Here is a 12,011-nt window from a genome sequence, read left to right on the forward strand (position 1 = left end):
ATATTTATTGACTGTAATCAAGTCACCCCTTAACCTTTTCTTAGTTAAGCTAAACAGTGAGCTCTTTGAATCTATCACTATAAAGGATGTTTTCTAATCGTTTAATCAGTCTCGTGGTTCTTCTCTGAACCCTCTCCAATTTACCAACATTCTTCTTGAATTATGGGCACCAGAACTAGATACAGCTTTCCAGCAGCAGACACACCAGTGCCAAACACAGAGGTAAAAATCTCTCTACTCCTACCCAAGATTCCCCTGTTTATGCATCCTAGGATCACATTAGGTCTTTTGGCCACAGTGTCACATTGGGAGTTCATGTTCATATCCACCACCACCACGCTGAAATCTTTTTCAGAGCCTATGCTTCCCAGGATAGAGTACCCCATTGCATAAGTATGGCCTACATTATTTTGTTCCTAGATGGACATATTTACATTTAGCTGTATTAAAATACATTAAAAAGAAAAGGAATACTCGTGGCACCTTAGAGACTAACCAATTTATTTGAGCATAAGCTTTCGTGAGCTACAGCTCACTTCATCGGATGCATCTGATGAAGTGAGCTGTAGCTCACGAAAGTTTATGCTCAAATAAATTGGTTAGTCTCTAAGGTGCCACTAGTACTCCTTTTCTTTTTGTGAATACAGACTAACACGGCTGTTACTCTGAAACCTAAAAATATATTGTTTGCTTGCATCCAGTTTACCAAACAATCCAGATTGCTCTGAATCAGTGACCTGTCCTCTTCATTATTTATCATTCCCGCAATTTGTGCCATCTGCAAACTTTATCAGTGATGATTTTGTATTTTCTTCCAGCTCTCTGATAAAAATGTTAAATAGCATAGGGCCAAGAACCCATCCCTGTGGGACTGGAAACACAGCCACTTGATCACAATTTCCCATTTATAATTTGAGACCTATCAGTTTGTCAGTTTTTAATACATGTAATGTGTGTCATGTTAATTTTACATCATTCTAGTTTTTTTTAATTAAAATGTTGTGTGGTACCAAGTGAAACCCCTTACTGAAGTACATTACATCTACACTATTGCCTGTATCAACCAAACTTGTAATCTCATTTAAAAAAAAAGATATCAAGTTAGTTTGACAGAATCTATTTTCCATAAACCCACGTTGATTGGCATTAATAAAGAATTAGAGGAGGGTAATATAGTTAATCAAGTCCCATATCAGCTGCTCTGTTATCTTGCTCAGGATCACTGTCAGGCTGACAGACAGCCATGGCAGGAGGAGTCCTTAGTAATGTGATTTCAATGGATCCCTACTCCGTGGGAGATGTGGATCTTGTAGGGGCCAGAGCACCAGTGTAGAGGTACAAGGCCACTGTGCAGATGGCTCTTGTTCCTCATAGATCCACCAGGTTTAGGGTCTGTGTCCTGCAGCCTTTTCCAGGGGCTGAAGAACCTCCTCACCCTCTGAAGGGATAATGGCAGGAGGAATCTGAGGGGATCCTTATGGTGCTGTTTGCACTCTCAGTCCCCTTCCATGCATTTTACTGTGGAAGGCCTGTGTTTTAAACAAAACTCCTAACACCTTAGATTTAAAGTGAAAAACTTTAAAAATCTAGTTCAAGGAACCCTTAATTTTGGCATTTTCTAATCTTTGAATGCTGAAGTTTGCTTCCTTAACAACTGACTTTTAAAGTACTTTTAAAATGTAATACACACTAGATTTTCAATGGAACATATAGATGTAATTATTGATTCATTTTTTGTCTGTCATGGTAGAAGCAGTTCTTAAAAAGGGAACTCAAGGAGAAGGTAGACAACTTTAACATCTGTTGGGCTACACACTCCACCTCTAATAAAGATTCCAGTCACATGTCTAACTTTCTGACCCAGAGAAAAATTAACAATGATGCCATACAGAGCCCAATTTAAATGTAAAACTAGATGAAGCAGAAGAAAGGAAACATTCTCTCAGATAGGAAAACTTAAAAAATGGTATAGAATTGCTCCAGAAATACAACTATGATTAACAGGAGAAGTGAAACTGTCATACTGGACCAATAGGGACACTTAATTGCAGCAAACAGAGCTTCTGTTAAATAGAAAGAGCAGGGAACTGATCACCCCCACTAAATCTTAGCTGTGGTAGTTACCATGTTTCTATTATAGCACAGTAAAGCCACAAACCTGGTGAGATACTCATGTGCTTTGCTTCCTTTTACATAGTGACTGAAATAATAAAATAGCAGAGATATATTTTTTAAAAGCTTCTATAGTTGAGAACTTGCCTATGTGCAGAGAAATGTCGTGCAATCTCAAGTGCATGCCAGCATTGTCAGAGGAACCCACACACATTCCAGCATATACACAGGAACCATACAAGATATGCAGATATCCTTGAAATCCTAAATAAATATCTAGAAAATCAATTGGGCTCCAGTGGAAAACAGGGGGCCCACCCATGCTAAGGCAGTTGCAGGATTACAGATTTAGTTACTATTTAAATATCTCTTTGCAGTTTTTGCAACCCAAACACTCCAGCTAGGAGGGCAGAACCAATAAGGGCAACTTAGTGTAAACAAGAATGAGACAGACTCGTCTTTTTAAATTTCCGAGACGAATGAAATGCAAAAAATAAAGAGCTTAAACAGCATAAGTAAATTAGATTTCTTTTTTAATTTCCAGTTTTCATAAACTAAGGTGTAACTAATTACAGAGGGAAGGAAATGTAAACACTAGATTACTTTTAACCCAAGAGTGTCCTTTTAATATTGAAGAGTCTCTGCTGGGTAGGTAGAACCATTTGACCTCCTCTGGGAAAAGAGGCAAGAAACTTAAGGTATCTTAAGATCAAACTATAAGATCAAGTGTCAGCTGCAAGGATAGTAGGTTTTAAAATGTCACCAGACTGGTAGGTAATAAAGTCGCTACATGTCTGGGGCAGAAACTGAGTAAGATTTTGGTTTTAAGATATGTAAAGTTCTTAACATATTGGATGTCATCGGCATCTAGCTACCACAGTGATGGATGCATTAGAAATGTCTCAGATACCTCACTGAGCTTCTTACACTTTCAACACTATTCTTATTGTGCTGGTTCATATTTTTGTCTGTGTAGCTTGGGCCTTCTTTTTGGAAAGGCCATTGAATTCTTCCCTTTTAATTAGCATGCAAAATAGTTTTCATGTAGCCTTCAGTAGGGCACAGCAATTTTATTTTAAATGTTAAGCCTATTTTTTCCTCTTTTTCCTTGTTAGAATTGAGCTTTAAGCTGTGTTTGTGTTATTACGAAGTACCTAGAATACAAAAGCCAGATAGGCACTCACAATGTAATCAAAATAAAGCATGGGTGTGGGGAATGCCCCCAAAAGAAGTCTCCTGGGACCTGCAGCTACATGCACTGCACTAAGATAAGGCATTGGCAAATAACTCTGTATGTGACCAAAGCTTTACTGGGAGTGTCTACCAAGGATCCAAGAAGAGCATCACCACTTTGTTGCTTAGTAATTACTGCTTGCATTACGGTTGTGACAGCCTAACATTATAGAGTCCATTTCTCTTAACTGAGAAATGGTTTGGTTGTATGTGACATCTAGAGAAGTTCACTTGCATTAACAAGCATAAGATCAATGTTTCTAGAACACAGCTGCAGCTGGACAGCTGGCTGCTGTCAAAATTTACCTCATGTGGTAATACAGGAAGGAGCAGTTCTGTTCCTGGTTCTAATACTGACTCACTGCGTGACCTCAAGCAAAACACTTCACTTCTTTATATATTACGTCAGTCACCTGCAAATCGGTATAATTTCTTATCTCCCAGAGGTACTGTAAAGCTGAGTTAATGTTTTTAAAGTGCTTTGCAATCTTCAAATGAAACACCACATACGGTCATGTATTATTGTAAACTATATGTGGATGCTGTGTAGAATCAAGCCTAAATACAGAATATGTGCCCTAGATATATATTAGATACAAATGTCTGTTTTTGCTGATCCAACATACCATAGGTAAAAGATACAATAATGGGAAAGTTTTAAAATGTTTTTAATTAGAAAATTGGCATGTGTATGTATTGCAGGCAGGTCACTTTGATTAAGAGAAAAAAACAAGACACAATATGTGTTCATGACAGGACGAGAGCCTGTACTGTAGTACAATCTCTTTATCATGGAAGGGAAACTTACAAATGTAGAATTTTTTTTAACATAACTGCACTCAAAAACAAAAAATGTAAAACTTTAGAGCCTACAAGCTAAGCATGAAAGGGCATACGAATGTTTAGCATATCTGGCATGTAAATACCTTGCAACACTGGCTACAACAGTGCCATGCGAACACCTGTTCTCACTTTCAGGTGACATTATAAATAAGAAGTGGGCAGTATTACCTCCCGTAAATGTAAACAAACTTCTTTTTCTTAGCAATTGGCTGAACAAGAAATAGGACATAGTGGACTTGTATGAGGTGAATTGAAAAATGCTATTTTTTTGTTTCTTTTTTACTGTGCAAATGTTTGTAATCAAAAATAAAGTGAGCACTGTACACTTTGTATACTGTGTTGTAATTGAAATCAATATATTTGAAAATGTAGAAAACATCCAAAAATATATATAATAAATTCAAGTTGGCATTCTATTATTGTTTAACAGAGCAATTAAAACGGCAATTAATCGTGGCTTTTTTAAATCTAGTTAATTTGTTTTGTATTAATTGCAGGCATTAACTGAGATTAATTGACAGCCCTAGAGTTTTGTATAGTAACCAGCATAATAATGGTCCAGTCTTGATTGAAGCCTCTGGCTACTATTGTAATATTGTTATTAATAGTAATCACACCACATTGTGAATGCTTGAATTTGTAGGTCACTAATGAGATCTAAATGAGTCTCTCAACAAATGCAAACATATCTCAGATTTTCTTCTCCTCACTTGTTTTCCTGGGATTTTTTCTTTTTGCCAACAGTGATTTTTTTTTAATTGTTATAATGAATCATAAAGTTGTGCAATAGACAACTTAGGAGACTACAAAATCTTAGGCCTCTATTCAGTAAAGTACTGAATCCGGGATCCATCACACTCACAGATCTTGGGAGACAGGCCAGTCCTTGCTTACAGACAGCTCCCCAACCTGAAGCAAATACTCACCAGCAACCACACACCACACAACAAAACTTCTAACCCGGGAACCTGTCCTTGCAACAAAGCCCGTTGCCAACTGTGTCCACATATCTATTCAGGGAACACCATCATAGGGCCTAATCACATCAGCTACAATGTCAGAGGCTCGTTCACCTGCACATCTACCAATGTGATATATGCCATCATGTGCCAGCAATGCCCCTCTGCCATGTACATTGGCCAAACTGGACAGTCTCTACGTAAAAGAATAAATGGACACAAATCAGATGTCAAGAATTATAACATTCAAAAACCAGCCAGAGAACACCTCAATCTCTTTGGTCACTCGATTACAGACCTAAAAGTGGCAATTCTTCAACAAAAAAACTTCAAAAACAGACTCCAACGAGAGACTGCTGAATTGGAATTAATTTGCAAACTGGATATAATTAACTTAGGCTTGAATAAAGATTGGGAGTGGATGGGTCATTATACAAAGTAAAACTATTTCCCCATGTGAATCCTGAGGAAAGCAAAAAAAGTGATAAAAGATTTAGAAAACTTGACCTATGAGGTTAAAAAATTGGGCATATTTAGTCTTGAGAAAAGAAGATGGAGGTGGGGACCTGATAACAGTCACTCTTCAAATAGGTTAGGGTGTGACATCCTGGCACCCCTTTATTCACCACTGTCATGTAATTAGGATATGTTTTGTACAAAATGTGCCTTGTGAGGTTTCATTCTAAAGTCTTGATCTGCTAGACACTAATATCTCATTGGATTGTATGTGCTATTGTCGTATGTAAAAGTTACAAAGTTTGGCTATGTATGTGTTACTGAAACATTTTGTGAGGTTGAAAACACGCACAAGCAGCCTTTCAGGTATAACAGTAAAAAGGCCAAACAAAGTTAATGACTAATGGAGGAAATGCACACAAGCACAAGGATTACCCCAGGAACTGTGTACAACAGAAACCTCTCAGGAGATAGCACTACACAATGGGAACTGTTTGACCCAGGTCACAGCAAAAGAGCTTTCCAACAAGTGGGAAGAAGATATAAAAGGGGGAAATGACATCACGATGGTATCTCACTCTCCCTACAACACACCTGGAAACACCTGAGGAACAAAGACTGAACTGGGGAAAGTGATGGTCCCAGGCTAACGGCTATGTATGTAAAACTGGGAAACCCAAGCTGCAAAGCCAAGGCAGCTTGTGCCTTAAGAATCTGCCAGCCTGTTTATCACTCGGGGTGAGAATTTGCCAATTCATATCCTACCTATCTAGTACCTTAAGCTCAGTTTGTGTTTTTGTTTATTTACTAGGTAATCTGCTTTGATCTGTTTGCTATCACTTAAAATCTATCTTTTTGTAGTTAATAAACTTATTTTATGCTTTAATCCAAACCAGTGTGCGTTTGACTATAGTGCCTGGGAAAAATCTCAGCTGGGTTGTTACAAGTGTGCATGGGTGGTTAGAGAGCCTGAATGTAACTGCAGCTGGATGTGTCTCTACCTGTGTGAAAGTGCAAGCTTGGAGGGCTTTGCAGCTTGTCAGAGCAGCACAGTGTGAAAGGAAGCCCAGGCTGGTGGGTCAGAGGGCTCAGTGGTACCCCAGTTCCAGGTGGCACCCGGGGTGCGGGGGAACCCATCACAAAGGGCTCCTATAAAGAGGATGGTGATCAATTGTTCACTATGTCCACTGAAAATAGGACAAGAAGTAAAGGGGTTTAGTTTGCAGCAAGGGTGATTTAGGTTAAATATTACGGAAAACTTTATAGTTTAATTCTGGATTAGGTACTAAGGAGTTGTGGAAGCCCCATCACTGGAGGTTTTTAAGAACAGATTAGACAAACATCTGTCAGAGACGGTCTAGATCAATGGTTCTCAACCTATTTACCATTGTGGGCCACATATGCAGCTCTGTGTTATGTGGGCTGCATCCACATAGTGGATTGATGTATACTACCTGTATAGCTCTGAGGATGTCACATGGTCTCCAGCTGTGAGCTGATTGGGCCACAGGTTGAGAACCACTGGTCTAGATAGACCTGGTCCTGCCTCAGCACAGGGGGCTAAACTAGATGTCCTCTCAAGGTTCTTTCAGCCCTAAATTTATATGATTCTATTATTCTTCCTTTAGGGGCTTGCATTGGTTTACTTTAGCGCCAGTTATGTCCCTTGTAACTAAAGAAACCAATACTTGAATTTAGAATGAGGAGACAAAATAAGGAGACATTTTTGCTATATTCCTAAATAAAAATATCAAAAATGGTAAAAGTTGTCGTACTTCAGATATTTTACAAAATACAAAATGACTTTCAAGTGATTACAAATATTTGACTCTAAAGCTGGAGTGTAAGAGACACAAATGTCTACTCTACTTGCGCTACATTGATGACATCTTCATCATCTGGACCCAGGGAAAAGAAAGCCCTTGAGGAATTCCACCATGATTTCAAAAATTTCCATCCCACCATCAACCTCAGCCTGGACCAGTCCACACAAGACATCCACTTCCTGGACACACTACAACCTGGATTTGGGCTGGAAATGGCCCAACTTGATTATCATTCACATTGTAAGGAGAGTGATCACTTTAGATAAGCTATTGCCAGCAGGAGAGTGGGGTGGGGGGAGATATTTTTTCATGCTTTGTGTGTATAAAAGATCTTCTACACTTTCCACAGTATGCATCCGATGAAGTGAGCTGTAGCTCACGAAAGTTTATGCTCAAATAAATTGGTTAGTCTCTAAGGTGCCACAAGTACGCCTTTTCTTTTTGCAGATACAGACTAACACGGCTGCTACTCTGACAAATGTTAGCTAGACACCAGAAGTCTAATGGACTCCAATTCAGTCCTTATTTATTATAGTAGGTAGTATAGTACTTGCCATATTTTAATTGAAATAACGCTGTCAAGTACAGTAGCTTGAAAACAACACTATTACTGCTACTGGATTTCCCCTTTTTATTTTAGTTTCCTGTGGAGCAAACAGAGGCAGCCTGAGGTTATATGGGGACTGGAGGCAGACACGGCCCCAATCCTGCTCTCTTCTTTTTCTCTACATGCAAATAAAAATAAGCTAGTCAAACAGGAAAACTAGGGGGGAATTTTTTGTAAAAATCTCTCAACCTATCACTGCAATAAAATCATATATTCACTCAAAATTCCAGACAGGACATTTGCAAAACTTATAGAATATTTTCTCTCTACTGGAGCACTTTCCCCCTTATCTCATACACCAGAATGCTGGTCTACCATATTTTAATGGTTAAAGGCACTCAGATACCACATAAAGAAAAAAAAATCTAATAATTCCATGTAGCGTGCAGGATTTAGCTCTTTTTGTCACAAAACTAAATTCAGGAGAAATTAAATAGATGGTGGATTGTGAAATTTTAACTTAAAAGAATTAAAAATGTAAGAAGACTAAACACACCTGAAAAAATCAAAGCAACAGTTTACAAAACCCAATAGATGGGCTTGTTAAAAGTCAACATGAAGTTTTTAAACAAAGAGTAATATACCATGATCCTGGAGTATTTGTAAGAATTTAAGATGGTACATTCTAGTATGCTACATCCAAGTTAAGATGGAATTAAGTGTAGTGTAAAATAGTTCAACTTTAATACAATTAAAGAATTTACAAGAAGTTCAAGATTTTCACTACAAAATCTGTGGTTTCTGTCCTCAGATACATACGTGGTCTAGTGGACTGAGAAAGGACTGAGAGCAGGAACTCCTAAGTGGCTTTTGGTAAGTTATTTCTGTTTCCGTTTCTGTAAAATTTGGATTATAATACTTACCTACAGTATGTTTTAGGGGGTTTTAAGGATTAAAGGTCTGAGAAAAAGCCCACTGAAATCAGTGGGTGTCTTTCCATTGACTTCAGTCGGTATTGGACAGGGCCCTAAATAATGTTTCTGAAGCATGTAGAACACAAAGTATTGTACGAAATCTTGGTGTTAATAACTCCAAAGAACTCTTCCTATTGAACTGGTCCCTGGGGTGAAAGTGACTTAAAGGACTTACCGGTACGGAGGGCAGCCAGGGTCCTGGGCAAGGTCGGGGGTGGGGGGTGGGGGGGCGGGGGGAAGAAGCGCTCTGGGCGGGCGGAAGGGGCGGGGCTTGGGCCGAGGCCAGGCTCCCCCTGCCCGCCCGGGGCTCTGGTGGCAATTTAAAGGGCCTGGGACTCCTGCTGCTGGTGCAGTACAGCAACGGAGCTCCGGGCCCTTTAAATTGCTGCTGGAGCTCTGGGGTAGCGGTGGCAATTTAAAGGGTCCGGGGCTCCAGCTGCTGCCAGGAGCTCCAGGTCCTTTTAAATCGCTGGGCTCTGGGGCAGCTGCCCCTTTTGCCTCTCCCCCCAACAGCAGCGGCCCTGCCGGTATGGTCGGCTGTGTACCGGCAGCCACTTTCTTACCAGTACACCGTACCAGACAGTACTGGCTTACTTTCACCTCTGATTGGTCCTGAACCAGTCTTCCATCATGATATTGCAATTCACTTTTATGTTGGAGGTGTCATGTTTCAGATGTGTTGTAACATTGAGGTCCTGGCCCCTGGTCATCATTAAAGATCCTATCAGTTATTAATTGGAAAGGTTATTTTTATACGTCAGGTATTATCCAAAGGCAAACTAGAGTTTTATGTTTACAAATCTATCAAATAACTTTTTTCTTTAGCATCTTGCAAATCTTTTAAACTCAGAATTTCTTTAAAATATAGTAGAATTAGAACAATGCAGTTGCTGACGAATTTTAAAACAATGAAGTTGCTGAAGCTCAGTAGAATAATATCCTGCATTAAACATTATACCCCAGTTTGCAAGCTGTCTCTCCTCTTCCCAAGTGTACTACCTACCAAGTATGGTTTTCCTCCCTCCTAATATCTTGGTAAAAAAAATTACAATAGTATATATATATATATGATTGTAATTTTATATATATATTTGTTTTTGCATGGGCTAAGGACAATCTCACCTTTAATAAAGAATTATTTTAAAGACATGTTAGACCGAATCAAATTAGACAGAATCAAATTATTTTGTAATGTAGACTTTTGAAACATTACAAAGATTAAGATTGATACTCTATAGAATATATAAGTAAAATAAAAATAAAGGATTCAAAAGCCTTCCGTTTACAACTGGCCCAGATGCTAATTTCTGGAGGATGTTTTTTGGAGTAGCATATGGCGCTTTGTTAACCTACGCAGACATTTCAACTGGTGGCCCTGCAGCTGCCTTTGAGGTTGTGAGATGGTTGCTGTCAGACCTTGCTATGTTGAATACGATTTTTCTTCATATTAACCCATAATATGGAAGAAATATTTAAATGTTTCCAAATAAATCCCTATGCTTATTTCCTGTGAAATTGTAATGTGATGCTCAATATGAACTTGAAAACAGTATTTTCAGCAAACCTACAGATTATATTTACCACCCAGACAGAAGGGTAGATTTTTTTTCAGTCACAAAATAAGTCTCTGTAGACATCTGCTCTCAGATGAATTTGCCAGTCTCCTCCCACTACAGTCTACGGGAGCACTGCATGTACCTCCAGGGACAGAATTTGTCTCTTAAATATAAAACTATTTATAATTCTTGATGTTAATTACCTTTTATTTTTACTGTTTTGGTTGTACCAACATCTCGTCCTTGCTGATCTTCTTTCAAGTCACAGTAAAGGACATTGGTGGGGAGAACCTTGAACAGCCATTGCATATGCTATGCCAGTTCTGTTGGTAAACAAAGGAGTTCAGTCTGCAATGGCACCTTCCAGGAGAATGGACTTCACACACACCAATAAGAAATAAAAGGTGCTGCAGAAGCTGATTTAGTAGGGGCAGAACAAAGTAATAATGAATCATTCACCACCCTACTTGGCACAAGCCCAAAAGTTACTTGACATTTTTAAAAAGTGGGCTTTTTTTAAAAGGTAGATGTTATTGGCTTCACTCAGCACTAGTGGTGCCTCCACCTGGTGGCTTTGGGGATTAGCTCTTGCCAGGCACTGCCCTCCTTTGGCGGGGTCTCTACTAGTCATCTCATTCCCCCTGCAGCCCCTCTCACTCCCAGAGCTGCAGCTTCCTGTTTGTGGCTTGGCCCTCCAGCCAGGTCACTAAGGTCCTCCCCTTTCGGGGAAATCAAAGTCCTTCCAGACCAGATGTCCAGCTGGTGTCACCAATGCCCTGCACCATTTCCCAGGCCTGCTCTCTACACTGGGTTCTTGCCTGGGGACCCTATAAAAGCAGCCATGGTCTGTACAGTCCTACTCCTTGCTACTGTTTCCCACTTATCTGGCTTCCCCCTCTTTCTGGGTTTGCCAGCCCAAGCTCCCTCCTCTCAGAGGAAAGCGTGACCAGACATCCTGACATTAGGGACTTTGTTTTATACATGCAAGTAACCCCCCCAAAAGTTCCAATTTTTCACATTTGCTATGTGGTCACCCTAACAGGGAGTGACTATAGACTAGTTCCTTGCAGTCCCCTTGCTGCTTACAGCTCCAGGGCTTTATACAGGCCCATCTGGATCCTTCCCAGCTGAGCCTATTTTCAGTTAGTGGCCTGATCCTTTTCTCCTTCTTCAGGTGCAGCCTGAGCAGTTAATTGGCCTGCCTCGCCACTTTAAACCCTCCAGGCCTCGTGTGGGGTGGGCACCTCATCACAGTATAGATAAGAGGCTTGGGGAGAGGAAGGATGAAAGAATAGAGAAAGAGAAATAGGACATATCGAGGAAATTCTTTAAAAAATTAAAAATTAAAAAAATTCTTGTAAGTCACAGATGGGAAATGGTCATTCTAGAAGATCTCGATGAGGTCCAGGAAGTGTCAGCAACAGTAACAAAGGCCCAACACACCTGACCTATTGATAGAGATGGTGGGACCAAACTCTGCTCTCAGTTACATTTGTGTAAATCTA

General features: G+C 39.7%; 1 long non-coding RNA gene across 1 annotated transcript in view; it reads right to left on the reverse strand.

Annotated features, from left to right (window-relative positions):
• The window catches only part of LOC125632886 (uncharacterized), a 65,266-nt gene extending 56,101 nt beyond the window's left edge, over positions 1–9,165 (reverse strand). Inside the window, exon 1 of the long non-coding RNA XR_007355440.2 lies at positions 9,126–9,165. This is a non-coding gene — a long non-coding RNA (uncharacterized LOC125632886). The remainder of the gene's footprint in view (positions 1–9,125) is intronic.
• Positions 9,166–12,011: the final 2,846 nt, after the last annotated feature.

This window comes from Caretta caretta, chromosome 2 (assembly GCF_965140235.1).
Source record: "Caretta caretta isolate rCarCar2 chromosome 2, rCarCar1.hap1, whole genome shotgun sequence".
NCBI classification, from domain to species: Eukaryota; Metazoa; Chordata; order Testudines; family Cheloniidae; genus Caretta; species Caretta caretta.